This window comes from Argentina anserina, chromosome 4, assembly GCF_933775445.1.
Source record: "Argentina anserina chromosome 4, drPotAnse1.1, whole genome shotgun sequence".
In the NCBI taxonomy this organism is placed as follows: Eukaryota; Viridiplantae; Streptophyta; class Magnoliopsida; order Rosales; family Rosaceae; genus Argentina; species Argentina anserina.
Genome location: NC_065875.1, coordinates 2,786,836 through 2,809,113, shown reverse-complemented (window position 1 = coordinate 2,809,113; position 22,278 = coordinate 2,786,836). Strand labels below are relative to the sequence as shown.

The 22,278-nt window shown below is 39.6% G+C and overlaps 1 protein-coding gene across 1 annotated transcript in view; it reads left to right on the top strand.

Moving 5' to 3' along the window:
• Positions 1-22,278, top strand: part of LOC126789913 (casein kinase 1-like protein 10) — a 308,889-nt gene that overhangs the window by 163,755 nt on the left and 122,856 nt on the right. The window lies entirely within an intron of this gene.

The following is a 22,278-nucleotide window of genomic DNA, read 5'->3' as shown; positions in this document are numbered from 1 at the left end:
GCAGTTGTAAGACGGGGGGGGGGAGCACACAAAGCCTCAAGCAACAATGAGGAAGTGAGGTTTACAAGGGAGGAGGCGCAGCTCGCCAAAGAAGCGACCGCTCGTGCAATTTCGGAATTGGAGGCGTACAAGGCAGCCACAGAGGCAGCAACACATGCAGCAACTCAGGCCTTTGAAGCGCGTTTGGCATCTTTGGAGGCAATGTTTTCACAAAGGGAGCCTTAAGATCACCCTAGGGGAGGTAGTTCTTAGTTTCATCTATTTAACTTGTTTTGAAGGTGTTTAGGACGGTTTGTGTTATATATGTAATATGTTGGTAGCTAGGAGATGTGGAAAACACATGTGAACAATTGCTAGTCGGTAGGAAGTACAATTGGCATACTTGTGTACCTTTAGCTAGGTGTTGAAACTTGATGGTATTGGTTTATGAAATGTTTTGTGATAGATGTGGAATGCAATTTATGGATCAGTTGTAAAATGTAGAATTGGTTTAGAATATGCAGGTTTGGGGTAAGGAAAAATAAATTAATTTTTTTTAAACTTAAGGTGACGGAACCAAAACATTTGTCACTTCAATAAAGAAGCGACATAAACGTTGTCGCAAGAAAGTTTAAGCGACGACAATTATGGAAGAAATCATCTCGCCTAGGAACTCTACTAATAAGCTTTCGTCACTTAACCTTTAAAAGGTTTCGTCGCCTTAAGTTTAGTCAGGTTAAGACTTGTCGCTTAAGTTGTAAAAGTTCATCGCAGGGATCCGACGACGAAAAGTTCGTCGCTTCATATACTGCTAAGGCGACGAAGTTTTCTCTGGTGGTCGCCTAAGAACTGTAAGGATGGGACCGAGGTGACGACACTTAAACGACGGATATGTGATCGCCTAAGACTTAAGCGACCACATACCTCCGTTGCTTAAGTGTAAATATGGCATAGTGAACACAAGCAAACTCGCTAATCTCCAACCCATTTGTTTATTTGATCCAAGATTGATTACTTCTGATCCGTATTATTATCACAACCGCTAGAAAACGCCAGATATATCCTTATTCCATCCCCAAGACGTACTAACGACTCCCTTACTCTCTAGAATTCCATATAATTCCCAAATATACTGTCACGACCCCGAAATTTCAAGTATGAAACTCGAATTTGAAGCCATGAAAAACTCTAAAACAATCTCAATAAATTGAAATCATTTCAACGTCACAGTGGATCATTACTGAGTTCATGGTACAACTCAGTCAAATTGATTATTACAAACCAAATTTATAATTCAAGCATTATATCAAATGGAAATGTAAAAATCCTCTCAATCCTCACCACAAGATAAAATAAGACAACTTCAAAGTCTTCAGGGTTGTCCGTCGATTCCGCTAATCCACACCTGCGAAACTATCCCCTACACCATCGAATAGGTGCACCGGGATTGTAAACACAAACCCGGTAAGCTTTGCAGCTCGTATGAGTAAAGCAACAGTATAACTCGCAAATAAATACATAAGAAAATACATAAAGCATCAATCATAAATGCACTCATGAGTCATTGGACGGCCCATCTGGTTGTCCAATAATATCAGAAAATATGTGTGCTCATGAGAAATCGGGCAACCCCTCTGTTTACCCAAATACAATTATGATACGGGTACTCATGAGCATTGGTACACCTCTGTTACCCCTCATGTTAGTACGCCGCCCAACATTGAAAATCCACTTGCTACCCAATATCTAAAATATGGGTACTCATAAGCCGATAACCATCTGTTACCCTTCATGCAGTACACCAGCAAACAGACTAGAGCTCTAACTGTATCGTAACTATTGCCCGGCCAAGGCTAGGTTCCGACATGGCAACACGTCCGAAGACAAGTCCACAGACCACAAAAACGTTTTAACATAACTCAAGTTAAAACCACATACAAAACAATCATCACATGATATTGTACAAATCAAAATAATACGCTCAAATAAATAAATGTCAACGCTATAATGAACTTATTTTCAAACGGAAATTATGACAGTGTATAATATAGCAAACCATATATATGTACTTATTTTACCAATTATACACACACACAATCCACTATATTATATACATATCTTAGCTCATTCTTTAATTAAGTATAATTATGAATCTCCGCAATGGTAGAATCGTCACTGTGAGACTTTACTCACCTTATAATCCTAAGCGTAATTTCCACAATTCCGCAAGTGAATCATTTACTTGTTGTGTCGATCACCTAGAATAGATAAGAAGTGAATTTAGAAGCGTTACGTAAAACCTTAAATGCCGAAACAGTAATAATGTTTTACTGTTCAGCAATTTTCTGGTTTTTATGGAATTACTTTTCACGTAATTACTATTCACATATTACTGTACAATACATATAAATTACGTATTCATGTACGAGTACATACTATTTACGTATTTATGTATGAGAACCTTGTTATTCATGTACATCCATGTACTATTTCATCGTAAATACTGTTTCAGTAAATAATAATTATCGATTTACCTTTCAGAAATTATTTTTACAATTATTGTACGTAAAATAATTTTACATTCACCATACGTAAAATAATTTTACATTTACTGTATGTAAAATAATTTTACATTTACTGTACATAATTTACTTTTTACATTCACTGTACGTGGCGGCGCGTGAGATTTACGCACCACCTCCGGCGGCCGCGCGTGGCGCTCACGCGCCACTTCTAAAATTGGCGCGTAGCTCGCCACCGCCGCCCCAAAACCCATCCATTTTCTCTTCTCTTCCCCTCCACGGCCTCCTGCCGCCTCCTGCACCCTTCACCTTCCCTCATGCGCCACCCTAGGCGGCGGTACCTCCCTCATCTCCTCCTCATCCGATCTTCCCCAAAATCAATCCAAATCAACCACAATAATCACATTAAACTAACCCTCACCTAAATTGGATTTTGGAACCATCAGATTGATCGTCGGAGAAGCTCGAGATGCCGGCGGATTCGAAGTTGAGCAGCGGTGAGGCGAGACGTGAATTCGATCACCAATCTCGTCGCAGGTGGCACCGGGGATGAGGAGAGGTGATGACGAGCTGGTCTCCGTGCCCTGGTCTCGCCGACGACTAAGCTTTGACGGTGGAGGAAGACACAGAAGCTTGGGGACGTCGCGCGGGCTTCACGGCGGCGCGGGAGGAAGCGTCGTGCTTGGGGTTTGACGTGGAGGGCCGTGCGATGCTCTAGAGGCTGGCGGTGAGAGCCACGGTGGCTTGGGTTGGGAGATCGCAGGAGGCGATGTAGAGAGAGAGGGCCAGGGAGGGCTGCGGGGAGAGGAGAGAGAGGGAGAAGTGAGGGTTTCCGAAATTGGAAACCCTAATTCCAAATTTTTCCTTTTTATACCCTTTTCCAAAATTGGAAACTAACTTCCGTCGTTAATAACTTTCACGTACGACATCCGATTAAAACGCGTGACATGTCCACGAACTCGTATTGTAATAACCCTAAATTTCAAATACATTATTTGAATCAATTTGAGTTCTATAAAGACATGAATTTCAGTTTAAATGATTATGATTGTTTGCAAACGTTATGAGACGGAAACGGAAACGTTCCGAGAACGTTTAATAAGAAAACGTTACGTTTCCGAACGAATTTATCGACTTTTATTTCGTCGCTCGGTTGCGAAAACTTTCTTCACGAAAGTTGTAGAGCTCGTCGATACGAGTTCGTGAGTATGTGACACGTTCGAAACGGACATCGTACGTAAAAGTTATTAACGTCGGAAGTTAGTTTCCGATTTGGAAACTGGTATAAACAGAACATTTATGAGATTAGGGTTTCCATAATTGGAAACCCTCTCTCTCCCATTCAGCCGCCTCCCTCTCTTCCTCTCTCCCTCTCGACCCTCTCTCCCGAAACCTTCGCTCTCCCTTCCCGATCTCCACCACCGCGCGTCCGTGGCCTGCATCGCCCAGTCCATCGACGCCGCAAGGACCTAGGCAGTCACCCTCCAGCCCGCCAGCACGTGCTTCGCCCCGTGAGGACCCCCGACGTCGCCACAACCTCTGTAAGTCGCAGCGCCGATCCTCCTCGCCATCACCGTGCTCAAGGCGAGCTCTCCATCATCGAATTGAGGTGAGGGTTAGCCTAATTAGGTTGTTTAGATGTTTGGGTGTGATTTTTGTTGTGGTTGAACTCATGTTTGAGGAGATCGGAGAAAGAGGATTTTGGAGGGAGATGCCGCCGCCTTAGGCGGCGCGTGTGGGCGAGTAGAGGGGGCTAGGCACGGTGTGAGGCCGTGGGAAGGCAGAGGGAAGGAAGAGGGTGGTTTTGGAGGCGGCGGTGGCGTGATACGCGCCGTGGTTAGCCTCGGCGCATGGGCCCCATGCGCGGCGCGCCGGAGGTGGCGCGTGTGCCACACGCGCCGCCACGTGCGGCGGTGTGAACAGTTTTGACAGAATGGTATTTTGGTAATTTACTGTGTACGGTAAATGTAAATGTAATTTTTATTTACTACGGTAAATGTAATTAAATTTTACCTTCGGTAAATGTAAATATAAATTACTTTCAGTAAATGTAAAAAGTAATTTGTAAAAGGTAATTAGTAAATTTTATTTACTGAGATTGTATTTACATTTAAATAGTACGTATACGTACAGAAATACGTATTAATATTTATACGTACAGAAATACGTATTAATATTTATACGTACAGAAATATGTATATAATATTTATACGTACAGAAATATGTATATAGTATTTATACGTACAGAAATACGTATATAATATTTATACGTACAGAAAAACGTATTAATTGCATATTTGAACAGTAACAGTGAACAGTAATTTCGTAAAACTGAAAATTGCTGAACAGTAACCGATTATTACTGTTTCGGCATTTAAAGGTTTACGAAACGATTCTAAATTCTTTTCTTATCTTTTCAAGGAGATCGTTAAATCGAGGAAAGGAATTATCATCGGGAATTGTGAAATTACGCTCGAGTCGATAAGGTGAGTAAAATCTCACTTATTTACGAATTTACCCTCGCGGTGATTCAATATTTTGCAAGTGTATTTAATAATGAATTACGAACATGTATACAATATAGTGGACTACATATATACTGTATAGTGGACTACATATATACTGTATAAATAGTAATAAGTATATATATATATATAGTTCATTATGTTATGTACTGTTATTAATTCATTAGAAACGGTCATTTCAATGACGAGAAATTGTGTATTGAGCATGTGTTTGTGAAATATGACATGTATAGGATATAGTAAACTATATATATATTGTATAAATGGTAAATAAGTACGAATATATATAGTTTTCTATATAATATACTGTTATGATTTTTATTGCGATTATATCGAGCATAATTTTGAAACGTACAATATGATGTGTGATTATTGTACGTGAGTTTAACATTGAGTTTGTTAAAAAGTTAATTTGTCTTTGAACGTTATTTAGTACAATATGATGTGAGATTATTGTACATGTATGCAAGTCGGAACCTAGCCTTGGCCAGGCGAAAGTTACGATACAGTTAGAGCTCTAGTCTGTCAGCCATAGTACTTCATGTGAGGTAACGGGTGGTTATCTACTCATGAGTACTCAGATTGTTTTGGATGTTGGGTAGCGGGCGGTTACCCAATATCAGCGTAGTACTGCATGTGAGGTAACGGGTGGTTATCTGCACATGGGTACTCAGATTGTTTTGGATGTTGGGTAGCGGGTGGCTATCCAATATCAGCGGTGTATTACGAGAGGGGTAACAGATGTGTACCAGCGTTCTTGGTACCCGTATTATAAATGCATTTAGGTAACCAGAAGGGTTACTTAATTTCTCATGAGCGTTTTATTTCATATTTCTTTGGGACAACCAGATAGGCCATCCATTGACTCATGAGGGCATTTATATTGTTGATTGTGATTTTTCGTATATATTGATATGCGAACTGTATTGTCATTTTACTCATACGAGCTATAAGCTTACCGGGTTTGTGTTTACAATCCCGGTGCACCAATTCAATGGTGTAGGGGATAATTCCGCAGGTACTGATTAGCGGAGATTGAGTGACGACTCCAGAGATTCGAAGTGGTTCGTATCCTGTCCGTGGTGAGATTTCTGGCGTGGATTTGTGTGAGAATTTGAGTGAATTTATTTGTAAGCTTTGTGAGAGTTTGTGAGGATTATTACATTTTCCATCATATTGTAATGTCGAATTATAAATTTGGTTTGTAATAATCGGTTTGACTGAGTTGTATTTGGAACTCAGAGATGAACCGCTGTGCACGTTAAATGATTTCAATTCTTTGAGATTATTTTTGGTGTTCTAACGACTTTGAAACTTTGAGTTTTTTCGGCTCGAAGTTTTAGGGTCGTTTCACGTATTGACGAGCTCTACAACTTTCGTGAAGGAAGTTTTCGGAAACGAGCGACAGAGTAAAAGTCGACTTCCGCGTCACGGAAACGTAACGTTTTTCCGATTAGATTTCCGAAGACGGTTTCGTTTTCGATTTTACGACGTCGCGAAATGAAACAAATGCAGTTTAATAAATTTACATACTTATTAAAGTCTAAGAATTCAAATAATTGATTCCGAAAAAAATCGGGTCATTACATACATAGTCATGTAAGATCTCACTTCACTTTATCATATATACAGTACCTCAAAGTATCAGCTGGACACTAAAAAAAAGAAACACCAGTTGATCAACCTTTGTCATTCTGTTTCCAGGCCAGTGGTACTGCCCTGGCCTTCGATTGAAAGGGCAACCCCAGAACTATATATTGATTTCCAATTGCATTATTAGCATGCATGCCCCCAAGTTATGGGCAACCTTTGGCTTATAAGTTTAACCTAACTTTTAAGCAGAAGAGCTCCATCAACTTATATAGTGGGGGAACACACGAAGGATAAAAATGTATGTTCAAACGTCATCCAATCACCCGGAGAAAAATATAACGAGGAGCTAGTGTTGGGGCAAAATGGATCCAGCTAGCTGCTCACACCACCATTGATCAGCAAATTCCACTGTAACCAGTGTCTCTGACGTCCAATTGTCCATTCCTCCGTATAAGACAACTTCTCAATAGTCTCAGAATCTGATACATCTAGAGCTTCCACTCAGTTTACTTCTCTAATTCCTAGCCTAGTTCGATTCCTAGTTGGCAGTAGAATCTATATGCGTACATATAGTGTACAGTTGTACACATGCTTCAGTGCCCCTAAAGAGCCACCACAGCACGCTAATTATAACTAGTTCTGTTGATCTGAATCATCTGATACACCAGATAAGTTTGACTGTTAGAGCAGTGTATATATAATTATATATGTATATATCAGTTGGTAAAGATCCCCTTTATATGATATTGTTGACGTCAATGCAAAGCTTTACTTGATGTGTATGTAGAATATGCCTTCCCACTAGCATTGCAAATTTGCAATGTTGGAATATGATGGGCAAATTACATAAACCCAGCTTATCAAGAAACAGGTCAACCCCATATGATCATAATCAACTTGATCTTTGCATAACTAGCCGGCCTTCAGAAGTTATTCTATAGATCGAGAAGATAGTGGGAGAGAAAAAGTAGATTGTTGGTTCTCCAAAAATACAATTCCACTACTTGTTTTACATTCTTACTCTAAAGACATTGCAGGATGTTAAGGCGAATGATTAAGATGCAATAATAAGTCCGTAAGGTACGTGTAATGGTGAAAAAGAGGACCTACGTAGTACGTACCATTAAATCGTAGCGTACGTAATTATGAAATTACACCTCTCAAGATGTTCAGTGGACTTACAGAGTAACTAAATTAAATAGCTAATAAGAAATTCATACCATGTCTAATTGGTCATAGATGGCTCGGTCCAGATTGTAAATCAAGAACGTTAATACATTGAAAACATCTCATGATGTCATCTCACTTGCTATTGGTGACCTTTTTTTTTTTGGTACAGAAAAAAAAATTGGTGACCAATTAACCATAAGCAATCAACAAAATTTATTTTTTCGAAAAAACTATATATGCGTAAGATGCTTAATTGTTTATGATTGAACCCAATCAACTTAGCACCGTGATTCCATGAATCTGAGAAGATACGCAGCCGCACTAGTAATTATAATGCATGCATTGTCTGATTAATGCATGCATGCTACGCCTTGTAAAAGATGAGTTAGCATAGCAGATCAAGATGTTAGCTAAGAATAATGGAGAGCAAACATATATATATACACGGAGCTTTTCAGGTGCGGAGGTCCGTACCTTAAACTAAAGTACGGATTTTCATTTTTATCAACTTTTCGATCGAGTTTTCACATCTCCACCGTCCAATATCTAGCTTATAATGTATAGATCATCTTCACAAAATGTCAGCCGATTTCATGATCGTTAAGGTATCAAACTAATCAAAACCAATAGACGTATTGAATTTGCCGAACCTGAACCGTTCATATTTTGAGTAGAAAATCGAAGTTATGAGTACCTTAACGGTGATGGAATCGGGTGAAATTTTGTGGAGATGATCTATACGTTATAGCCTAGATATTGGACAGTGGAGATGTGAAAACTCGAAAAGTTGGTTAAAAATGAAAATCCGTACCTTAAGTTAAGATAAGGGCCTCCTTACCTGAAAAGCCACGTGTGTATATATATATGTGTGTGTGTGAGAGTGTGATCTAAATCTAAATCGTTCCAATTAAACTTATATTGGTCAAGTTTATAGTGCTTTCTTAGGCCAATTATGCTACACTAAATCATGTCTTAGATGGGAATATGCTCGGAATATATGCCTTACATGAGAAACCCTTTCGGGTCTCCACTACAAAAGAACAAGTGAAAATTATTGGTTTTGATTTGGATATGGCTAGAATGCTTCCAAGTTCCGGTTTGCAATTCAGAAACTTTTAGTTGTTTGCTTGTTTTACAGGATGAATATGAGTTTTGCAGCTCATGGAATAAATCATTCGACAAAAATTACTATAGTGGGCTGAAAATGGCAACCTAGCTAGATTATCTGTTAGAACTTACGTACATTTCTAGCAAATCATAGCCAAACCTAGATCATTTCTGTAAGAGGAATATATAGTCACTTACTCAAATCTACATGGAGACTTGCAATATTATCAAAACAAGTTTATGAAACCTTCTCATCCATAAACCTGATCTTATGGGTATACGGCATATTGCCATAATTAAGCTATCAACTAGACCAAACCCACATACTTCCGCACTTTCTTTGTTTTCTTCTTTTTTAATAAAAAAGGCTGCACTTTCTTTGTTTATTAAATCTAATTACATAAAACATGGGGCTCTAGCCTAACTTTGAGATATTATGCGTTTAAAGCTTTGACATATTAGTAAATTCAAGTAGTTTTAAACAATATATCAAGTTGTATATATAATAATTTAAAGGTTAGTAGACCAGAGTATCCAAACCAGAGTATTTCTAGGTATCAAAACCCTAGCTGCACATAGAGTATCCGGTATGGCTCTAATAGTCTCCGAAACAAAAAATCTCATGGCGTTAGTCGTGATTCTCATCCCTCCTCCATCACACAATCATGTCTTACACTCTTGAATCAGTGACAGCAAGCTTTGCCGCCTCCCTTGCGCTCGCACTAGGAGATGAGAACGACGTGATCGACATCTCACACATGAACAATGAAACAAAGGTGCGAACCAATTCCATACCCTACCTCCTTGCCAAGCTTCTCACCACCAAATCCTACACCACTGGTGATTTGCAATCCCAATTTCGTAGGGTTTGGGTGCTCAAGCGCGGCTTCAAGGTACTATCCCGACCAAACAACAAGTTGGTTTTCAAGTTTCACATGGCGTATGATCGCAACTAGGTGTTCTGGGGAGGTCCCTTGTACTATCTGAAGGCCCCGGACAAAATTATGCTTGAGGTTTTTTCTTATCATTCTATTAGCCCTAATGTTAAGCCCTATGACACAATTTAAGGTCTTTGTTTATTTTAAATAATGTTCTACAATTATGTTTGCTCGTAGTTGTATGATGAATAAGTCGTGTTTAATTTAGAATGAGTATACATATGTTATGTATCATATGAGTATGCTCACAACCTTTTATCTATCCGGAGATGGTAGCGAAGGAATATGTAATGATTATTCTAGCATTGATTTTTTTTATAAACCAAGTGATTTCTTTAATATATATATATATATATATAATTTAAATTTATTACATTTTTTTGACATCTCTATTGTTGATGCTCTTAAATTTCGTTACATTGTATCTATTTGCTTATTTAACTCCAATAAGTATTGCACTATTGCTGCTTTGTTGAAGCTTAATTTGGTCATCTTTTTTAGGTCTTGACCAAACTGAGATAATTAACTGAGGTTGTGTTAAGTCTAATTCGATCTCACTAAGCGATCATGTATTATTTGTTGATATCCTTGTGAAATACATCACATAATTAACCTTGGTTGTTAAAATCACTACACTACTGAACGAGTGCTTCCTCGCGAATGTCATTAGGTCGGAAGGAGAAAAGAATCAGAGAGATCTCAGCTAATAAATAAGTTCTTTCATCAATTATTTGAATAACCGCATGAGGTAATTATTTGGAGATATGAGTACTTGTTTAATTTATAAGTTACTATTCTATTTCTATCAATTTTATGATTACAATTTTTTTTAATCTTTCAGAGTTAATATGAGACATTTTTATAGAATTAGCTAGCAAGCCATGTTCTTGTGGGTTAATCTACAATACATTGATGTATGATATGTATCATACATCAAATGGTTAATAATGAATATTATTTTTCTGACATCACTTTTAAAATAAAACCGCATGAATTAAAATGTATAACATGCATTGATATATACTAGAATTTTCTTTTTTTTGTTATAAAATATATAACATTAAAAGATACACCACGTGAGATATGTGACCAGTATATATAATAATTTTATTTTAATTTAAAAATTTAAAAGAATGCCGGCATGCAATACAAAAGTAACACATGTCATCTCGAGAATGATTTTGCTATTGCTCCACCTTGAATGTGGGTGGCAGTGGCAATACCACAGTACCACAGCCAAGATTGACATTCTCAATTTTTTCTAACTCTAAAGCGACGAGATTGATCGCCAACCATATACAATTAAACAACAATAAGTAGCAATAACGATGGCTAGCTCAAGCAAACATATAGAGATCAACCGTTGTTTAACTGAAAACTGTTTCCGGACAACCTCCTAACTCTTCACTATCGAGAAACCAATCAAATCATTTTTTGTAAACTTTTTTCAGTGTAAATTTTCACAACAAAATCCAAGTACTTTCCTATATTGAGTGCCTTTAATCGAGTAGTTAGCTAAATCGGGGCGGGGATTGATTACTGTTAAGCATGCACAACGTGCTACTCCTTTTCACGTTAATGCAGTTTGGAAATTTTGGATGGGTAATTCTACTTGCCGTAGTGCAGTATTTGTCATTCGAAAGTTTTCATAGATATTGAGTTATATGATTCGTGAAGTTAGGTGTCGGGAGTCGGGAAGAAGAAGAATCTAATTGACCTGGAGCCTCTAATGGGTTCCAACTGTTCTTATTTGGAAATACGGATGGAAATGAAAATTTTCTCTACGTCTTCTGTTTATGGCCGCATATATAGATCGATTTGAGGTCACCCCTTTGTGCATTAATGAAAGCCAGTTCTTTTCAGCTCTATGAAAACTTGCAAAGAAGTCAGGAGACAAAAACCAGTTATGGTGCGATAATTAGATAAATAACTCAAATAAGTACCAGAATGAGGCACAACGATTAAACATAGAAGCAATATATAGCTTCTATCAACTAAGATTATACGGGTATTACCAAATATACAAAATTAGTGAATAGTGATTTATGTCATAACGGATGAAAATAACATGAACTACGACTTCCATCACCCATGCAGAACATGTGTGAGTATTTCTAATTTGTTCTGATAGTACAGTAATAGAGATTTACTTTGGAACCCATCTTATCTTTGTCCCCAATATCTACGTACGTGTTTATATAAATTGTTTCCTGTAAGCCTCTAACAGTTGAAACTGTGGTAAAAATGGTATGAATGTGCAATTGTGCAAAAAACTGCTAATTTTATAACTCACGTATAAATAATATAGCTAGCTAGGGTTTAAGACAAAGTTCTATATATATACGTTTCGAAGTAGATCATTTCTTATTCTGGATGCAATCCTGGCAATTTTCTTGTTGATTGCGGTCCGATGACTCTTCTCCCACAATTGATCTATTTCCATTTCTGTCTTCCTAACTCGATCAGCACCTAAATTTTCATTCCTAATATATGTCAATTTCTTTCTTCCAATAAAAAGTAAGAGTTAATATGTTAATTGTAATCTTGGACATTGCAATCTTGTCAATGTAAAACTACCAAATTTAATAGAATGGTTTTAATTATAATGTCTTGACAATCTATCTATTTTAGGACATTATTTTTTCTTGATCTTGCCGGCCTATTATGTATTGTCTCCTTTCTTCTTCTTCTTCTTCTTCTTCTTCTTCTTCTTCTTAGCACCACCAGTGAGGTAAAAGTCCTATTTCTTATTTGGAAATACTGTAATTGTAACGACCCCAAAATTTCGAGCCTAAAAACTCAAAATTTTAAAGTCGTTAAACACAAATAATCTCAAATAAATCGAAATCATTTAAATGTAACAGCGGATCAATTCTGAGTTCTCAATACAACTCAGACAACCAATTATTACAACCCAAATTATAATCCATACACAAATGGAAATGTAATAATTCTCACAAATCACTCACAAATCGCACAAATGAAAATACACAAATCCTCACACACGAATCCATGCTAAAATCTCACCACAAGTAGGATCCGAACGACTTCGAGCCTCTGTAGTCGTCACTCAACCTCCACTAATCAACACCTGCAGAGTTATCCCCTACACCATCGAATTGGTGTACCGGGATTGTAAACACAAACCCGGTAAGCTTATAGCTCGTATGAGTAAAATCACAATACAGTTCGCATATCAATATATACGGAAGACCACAAAACAACAAATATAAATGCCCCATGAGCCAATGGTCAGCCCATCTGGTTGACCCAAGAAATATGAAATAAAAAGCTCATGAGGAAATTAAGTAACCCTTCTGGTTACCCAATGCATTTATAATACGGGTACCAAGAACGCTGGTACACATCTGTTACCCCTCTCGTAATACACCGTTGATATTGGATAGCCACCCGCTACCCAATATCCAAAATACACCGAGTACCCATGAGCAGATAACCACCCGTTACCTCTCATGCAGTACTAAGGCAGACAGACTAGAGCTCTAACTGTATCGTAACTTTCGCCCGGCCAAAGGCTAGGTTCCGACTTGCCAAACACGTACAATAATCTCACATCATATTGTACCAAAAATCAGGTCCAAAGACAATTCACATTTTAACAATCTCAATGTTAAAATCACGTACAATAATCACACATCATATTGTACGCTTTAAAACTTTCACGATATCACCACAATAAAAATCATAACAGTATATTATATAGCAAACTCTATATATTCGTATTTATTACCATTTATACAATATATACATAGTCCACTATATCCTATACATGTCATGTTTCATAAACACCTGAAGAAATACGTACAATATTCTCACAAACTCATGCTCAATTTTCCGTCACCGAAATGACTATTTTACGCATTAATAACAGTACGTAATTTAATGAACTATATATATATTATGTACCTATTACCATTATACTCTATATATGTAGTCCACTAAATTATATACATGTTATAATTCATTTGATAAACACACTTGCAAAATGTTGAATCACCACGAGGGTAGATTCGTAAATTCAGTGAGATTTTACTCACCTTAACGACTCGAGCGTAATTCCACAATTCCCGATGATATTCCTTTCCTCGATTTAATGATCACCTTGAACAGATAAGAAAAGAATTTAGAATCGTTTCGTAACCTTTAAATGCCAAAACAGTAATATACGGTTACTGTTCAGCAATTTTGGTTTATACGAAGTTACTGTTCACTGTTCACTATTCACGGTTACTGTACAATACTCAATTAATACGTATTTCTGTACGTATAAATATTATATACGTATTTCTGTACGTATAAATATTATATACGTATTTTTGTACGTATAAATATTAAATATGTACTTCTGTACGTATAAACGTTAATACGTATTTCTGTACGTATAAATATTAATACGTATTTCTGTACGTATAAATATTAATACGTATTTATGTACGTATAAATATTAAATACGTATTTCTGTACGTATAAATATTATATACGTATTTCTGTACGTATAAATATTAAATACGTATTTCTGTACGTATAAATATTATATACGTATTTCTGTACGTATAAATATTAATACGTATTTTGTACGTATACGTACGATTTAAATGTAAATACAACTCAGTAAATAAAATTTACTAAATTACCCTTTTACAATTTACTTTTTACATTTACTGAAAGTAAATTATAATTACATTTACCGAAGGTAAAAATTAATTACATTTACCGTAGTAATTAAAATTTACATTTACATTTACCATTACACAGTAAATTACCAAAATACCCTTTCAGTCAAAACTATTTACACCGCCTCACACGGCGGCGCGTGTGGCACACGCGCCACCTCCGGCCGGCCGCGCGTGGGGCCCACGCGCCGAGGCTAACCACGGCGCGTATAGCGCCACCGCCACCACCAAACCTCTTCTCTCTTCCTCCGCCACCTCCACACGGCATCACACCGTGCTTAGCCCCCCTTCAACACGCTCCACGCGCCGCCTAAGGCAACCGTACCTCTCCTCCTTCCTCCTCCGTTTCTCCTCTTCCAATCCACCATCAAAACCTCCCAAAACATCAATTAGCCACACCAATCCATCAATATAGTAAAACCCTTACCTCGACGAAGCTCTAGGACCATTGGTGAGTCGCCGGAGATGCACCCATGAAGGAGACGTTTTCTGCCGAATCTCGGGGTAGCTGGTGGAGCTCCGGCGCTGCGTGGGGTGGCGTGTCGAGCTCGGGGTTGACCGCAGGGTGCCGTGCGACGCTCGTGGTGCCGGCGGTGTGCCTCACGGACGTGCGGTGGTGGAGATCGGGGAGGGAGGCCGAAGGTCTCGGGAGAGAGTATCGAGAGGGAGAGAAAACGAGAGGGAAGAGAGAGAAAAGTGAGAGGGAGGCGGAGAGAACTGAGGGTTTCCAAAAGTGGAAACCCTAAACACAAAACATTCTATTTATACTTGTTTCCAAATCGGAAACTAACTTCCGACGTTAATAACGTTTACCTCCGACGTCCGATTCGAATGCGTCACATATCCACGAACTCGTATCGACGAGCTCTACAACTTCCGTGAAGAAAGTTTTCACAACCGAGCAACGGATTAAAAGTCGATATAAACGTTCGGAAATGTAACGTTTTTTGAATTAAACGTTCCGATAACGTATCTGTTACTAGTTTCATAACGTCGTAAACAATCTCATCCATTCTAATTAAATTTCACAACTTAATAAAATTAAATTCAATTTCAAATATTGTTTGAATACGAGGGTTATTACAATCTACCCCCCTTAAAGGAATTTCGTCCCGAAATTCAAGCTCACTCTACAAACAACTGTGGATATCTGGTCATCATGTCTGACTCTAGCTCCCAAGATGCATCACCCTCGTCATGGTGACTCCACAACACCTTGACTAGCCCAACTTCTCTCCTCCGTAGCTTCTTTGTGGATCTATCCAGGATACGAACCGGTTCGACCACAAATGTAGCATTTTCCTTCACCTCAATGGTGCTATGATCAATCACATGTGACTCATCTGGTACATACTTCCTCAACATGGAAATGTGGAAGACATTGTGAACACCCGACATACTAGTAGGCAAGGCTAGTCGATAAGCTAGTTCGCCCACCTTCTCAAGTATCTCAAAGGGCCCAACGTACCTCGGTGCCAACTTTCCTTTCTTGCCGAATCTCACTACACCTCTCATAGGTGAAACTTTCAAGAACACATGATCACCGACCTCAAATTCCACATGTCTCCTCTTCAAGTCTGCATAGCTCTTCTGTCTACTCTGAGCGGTCCGGATTCTATCTCGAATGATCGAGATCTTCTCCGTGGTTTCCTGAACCACCTCTGGGCCCATCAGTGCCTCATCACCAACTTCGGCCCAACAGATCGGAGATCGACATGGCCTACCATAAAGTGCCTCATACGGTGCCATGCCAATGCTAGAATGGTAGCTGTTGTTGTAGGCGAACTCAATCAATCTCAAATGATCTTCCCAGCTACCCTTGAAATCCAACACACATGCTCTCAACATGTCTTCCATCACCTGATTCACCCTCTCCGTCTGTCCATCCGTCTGAGGGTGAAAAGCTGTACTCATATCCAAGGTGGTGCCCATCGCCTTCTGCAAACCACCCCAGAACTTTGAAGTGAAACGTGCATCTCTATCGGAAACAATAGAAACTGGAGCACCATGAAGTCTCACTACCTCATCCACATATAGTTTCCCAAGCACGTCCACTGAGTACTTCATCGACACTGGGAGAAAATGAGCCGACTTCGTCAATCGATCGACAATCACCCATTTGGCATCGTGACCCTTCTTCGATCTAGGCAACCCGGTCACAAAATCCATAGATATCTGCTCCCACTTCCAAAGAGGAATAGTCAGTGGTTTCAACATGCCAGCTGGTCGTTGATGCTCTGCTTTCACTTGCTGACATGTAAGGCACTTCGATACAAACTCTGCTACATCTTTCTTCATACCGTTCCACCAGAATTGTCTGCATAGGTCCTTGTACATCTTGGTGTTCCCTGGATGGACGGTATAGCGTGAACGATGTGCCGTACGAAGAACCTCCTCTCGAAGATCATCACAATCTGGGACACACAATCTTGCCCCAAACCTCAACCCTCCATCGGGTCCAACTCTCCACTCAGAAGGACACCCATCAAGCGTATCAACTACAAGATCCGCCAACTTAGCTCGCAAGAGTCTATCCTGCGCCTGACCCTGTATGATCCTCGTGATCAATGTGGGTTGCACTGTGACACTACCAAGAAAGACCCTTGGTTCTCCTCCCGATGGTACCAAATCAAACTCTGATGCAGCTTCTAGCATGAACCATTCCTGGACCATAAGTGAAGCTACTACTCCTCTCGGTTTTCTGCTCAAGGCATCAGCCACCACATTTGCCTTCCCCGGGTGGTACTCTAATGTGAAGTCATAGTCCTTGAGGAGTTCCATCCACCTCCTCTGCCTCATATTCAGCTCCTTCTGTGAGAACAAGTACTTCAAACTCTTATGATCTGAAAAGAGTTGAAATTTCTCACCATACAAGTAATGTCTCCAAATCTTCAGGGCAAATACAACTGCCGCAAGCTCTAGGTCGTGTGTCGGATAATTCTTCTCATGAATCTTCAACTGTCTCGAGCCATATGCAACGACTCCGCCATGCTGCATCAACACACAACCCAAACCCTGGAGTGAAGCATCACTGTAAATGACATAGCCACCACCACTAGAGGGAATTGCCAACACTGGAGTTGTGGTCAGTCTAGTCTTTAGTTTGTTGAATGCTTCCTCACATGCATCCGTCCACACAAACGGAGTATCTTTCTTGGTCAACTTGGTCAATGAAGATGCTATACTAGAAAACCCCTCGATAAACCTCCTGTAGTAACCTGCCAACCCGAGGAAACTACGTATCTCTGTAGGGTTCTTTGGACGACTCCAATTCTTCACTGCCTCTACCTTTGCTGGGTCCACTAGTACTCCATCTTTTGAGACAACATGACCAAGGAATTTGACCTCTTCTTTCCAGAACTCACACTTCTCTAGTTTTGCATACAGTCTCACCTCCTTCAAGGTCTGCAACACTGTTCTCAGGTGCACCACATGTTCTTCTTGTGTCTTGGAGTATATCAGAATGTCATCCACAAACACCACTACGAACTCATCCAAGTATGGACTAAATACTTGGTTCATCAAACTCATGAAGACAGCTGGTGCATTCGTTAGACCAAATGGCATGACGACAAACTCATAATGTCCATACCGGGTCCTGAAGGCTGTCTTCGATATATCTTCTTCCTTCACTCTGAGTTGATGATAACCGGATCTCAAATCAATCTTAGAGAACACTGTAGCACCTTTGAGCTGATCGAACAAGTCATCAATCCTAGGTAAGGGATACCTATTCTTGATGGTCACCTTGTTCAGTTCTCTGTAGTCCACACATAACCGCAGAGAACCATCTTTCTTCTTCACGAACAAAACAGGTGCTCCCCAAGGTGAAACACTAGGTCTAATGAACCCTTGGTCTAATAACTCATCGATCTGCACCTTCAGCTCCTTAAGTTCATTCTGCCCCATTCTATATGGCGCCTTTGACACAGGTGCTGTACCGGGTACTACGTCAATGCAGAAATCTACCACTCTTCGAGGAGGTAGCCCCGGTATCTCTTGGAACACTTCACCAAACTCAGATACTACCACAATGTCTGCGATAGATACTTTCTGATCCACTGTCTCCACGTGTGCCAAAACTCCTGATCTCATGGCGTTGTCGGACTTGAGGCAACGATAACGAAACACTGGCTCTCCAGGTCTATGAAAGGACACTACCATGTCAAAACAATCAATCACAGCATGCTGTGGTCTCAACCAATCAATCCCCAAGATCACATCATAAGTGTGGTCCGGAATCACAATCAACGAAGCAGAGAACTCTCTACTTCCAATCAATATAGGACAAGCTTTGCAGATTGTCTCTAACTCAAGTGACACTCCAAGGGGTGAAGTGACACATAAGGCGTCCCCGAGAGGTGTAGGAATCAATCCTAGCATCTCCACTACTGAACTAGCAATGAATGAATGCGATGCTCCCGTATCAAACAACACTCTAGCAAGGTAGTCAAAAAGTGATAATGTACCTTCCACCCCTGTGTCTCGCTGACCCACTGCGAACACTCTAGCTTGGCCCGCTGGTAGCTGTCTCTGCGGCCGTTCCTGTCTAACCGGAAGTGGTCGGGTACAATCTCGAGCTATGTGTCCCACTTGCCCGCACCGGTGGCAGCCTGCTCTCTTCGGTTTCGGACATGCTGAGGCGTAATGTCCCATCTCATTGCAGCTATAACACCTCACTGCTGCTAATGGTCTGACTGGTGCTGCTCTGATGGCTAAGGGTGGCGCCCTTGTCAGGGCCTGATAGTGGGGTCTTGGCCTCTTCCATGACCTATCCTTCGGCCCTGAGTGCTCGCTGCCTGTATAGACTGCCTTGCCTTTCCCCTTCGCATCTCTGTTCCCCACATCACCTGCTCGAGTCTTCTCTGCTTGCTCCAAACTCATAGCACTCTCAAATATCTGCTCCCGTGAAGTCAGGCAAAGGACTGATATCATGGTCTTGTACTCTTGTTTCAGCCCACGTAGATACTTCTGAGCCAAAGCAGTCGCACCCATAGGCCTGACATACCGATACAGTTGCGAGAATCGAGCATCATACTCTCTAATGGTCATGTCTCCCTGTACCAATGCCAGAAACTCCAACTCTAAGTCCTCCTGTACTGAGGCTGGAAAATACTTCTCTTGGAATATGGTGGTGAAATCTCCCCATGTGAATGTTGACACATCCACGATCTGTCTCATGCTCTTCCACCAATCTAGAGCATCACCCTTGAGAAAGAATGTAGCTATCTTTCTCTTCTCAATCTCTGTGCACTCTATCATCTCAAAATAAGTCTCCATACCCTCGATCCAATGGTCAGCTACCATATGATCTAGTCCCCCATGGAATGTCGGAGCTGACAGTGCACTAATATCCTTGATCAGCTTCAACACTCGACCGTCATCTCTAACCGCAGGGGCTGGCTCATCCTGCTCCTCCTGCGGCGCAGCCTCCTCATAGAGGTTCTCCATGTTGCGGACTCGACCTGTGGCCCTACCTCGACCTCGGCCTACCCGCTCTACCTGTGGAGCAGCCTCCTCATAAAGGTTCTCCACGTTGCGGACTCGGCCCGTGGTCCTACCTCGACCACGTCCTCTCGCCCGTCCTCGGCCCTTATCAGCGTTCATCACCTTCAAACAACGAAACATTTAGTCAATACTTGTGAAATCTCGAATTCAACTAAAACAGATTCAATAGGTATTAACATGAAATTTCAGAATATGATGAATCATCGAAGTATCATCACGTTACTTCTCGGAGGACCAAACCATTAGGTATGGCTCCTAAAACACTCTCGCGTACCCGACGACATATCAATACCGAGGAGCATGTGATGGGGGCCCGCCTGCAGTCGGATCATCGCTCCCGGATGATATTGATAATCGCCAAATACGCACTTAGGCTCTGATACCAACTGTAACGACCCCAAAATTTCGAGCCTAAAAACTCAAAATTTTAAAGTCGTTAAACACAAATAATCTCAAATAAATCGAAATCATTTAAATGTAACAGCGGATCAATTCTGAGTTCTCAATACAACTCAGACAACCAATTATTACAACCCAAATTATAATCCATACACAAATGGAAATGTAATAATTCTCACAAATCACTCACAAATCGCACAAATGAAAATACACAAATCCTCACACACGAATCCATGCTAAAATCTCACCACAAGTAGGATCCGAACGACTTCGAGCCTCTGTAGTCGTCACTCAACCTCCACTAATCAACACCTGCAGAGTTATCCCCTACACCATCGAATTGGTGTACCGGGATTGTAAACACAAACCCGGTAAGCTTATAGCTCGTATGAGTAAAATCACAATACAGTTCGCATATCAATATATACGGAAGACCACAAAACAACAAATATAAATGCCCCCATGAGCCAATGGTCAGCCCATCTGGTTGACCCAAGAAATATGAAATAAAAAGCTCATGAGGAAATTAAGTAACCCTTCTGGTTACCCAATGCATTTATAATACGGGTACCAAGAACGCTGGTACACATCTGTTACCCCTCTCGTAATACACCGTTGATATTGGATAGCCACCCGCTACCCAATATCCAAAATACACCGAGTACCCATGAGCAGATAACCACCCGTTACCTCTCATGCAGTACTAAGGCAGACAGACTAGAGCTCTAACTGTATCGTAACTTTCGCCCGGCCAAAGGCTAGGTTCCGACTTGCCAAACACGTACAATAATCTCACATCATATTGTACCAAAAATCAGGTCCGAAGACAATTCACATTTTAACAATCTCAATGTTAAAATCACGTACAATAATCACACATCATATTGTACGCTTTAAAACTTTCACGATATCACCACAATAAAAATCATAACAGTATATTATATAGCAAACTCTATATATTCGTATTTATTACCATTTATACAATATATACATAGTCCACTATATCCTATACATGTCATGTTTCATAAACACCTGAAGAAATACGTACAATATTCTCACAAACTCATGCTCAATTTTCCGTCACCGAAATGACTATTTTATGCATTAATAACAGTACGTAATTTAATGAACTATATATATATTATGTACCTATTACCATTATACTCTATATATGTAGTCCACTAAATTATATACATGTTATAATTCATTTGATAAACACACTTGCAAAATGTTGAATCACCACGAGGGTAGATTCGTAAATTCAGTGAGATTTTACTCACCTTAACGACTCGAGCGTAATTCCACAATTCCCGATGATATTCCTTTCCTCGATTTAATGATCACCTTGAACAGATAAGAAAAGAATTTAGAATCGTTTCGTAACCTTTAAATGCCAAAACAGTAATATACGGTTACTGTTCAGCAATTTTGGTTTATACGAAGTTACTGTTCACTGTTCACTATTCACGGTTACTGTACAATACTCAATTAATACGTATTTCTGTACGTATAAATATTATATACGTATTTCTGTACGTATAAATATTATATACGTATTTTTGTACGTATAAATATTAAATATGTACTTCTGTACGTATAAACGTTAATACGTATTTCTGTACGTATAAATATTAATACGTATTTCTGTACGTATAAATATTAATACGTATTTATGTACGTATAAATATTAAATACGTATTTCTGTACGTATAAATATTATATACGTATTTCTGTACGTATAAATATTAAATACGTATTTCTGTACGTATAAATATTATATACGTATTTCTGTACGTATAAATATTAATACGTATTTTGTACGTATACGTACGATTTAAATGTA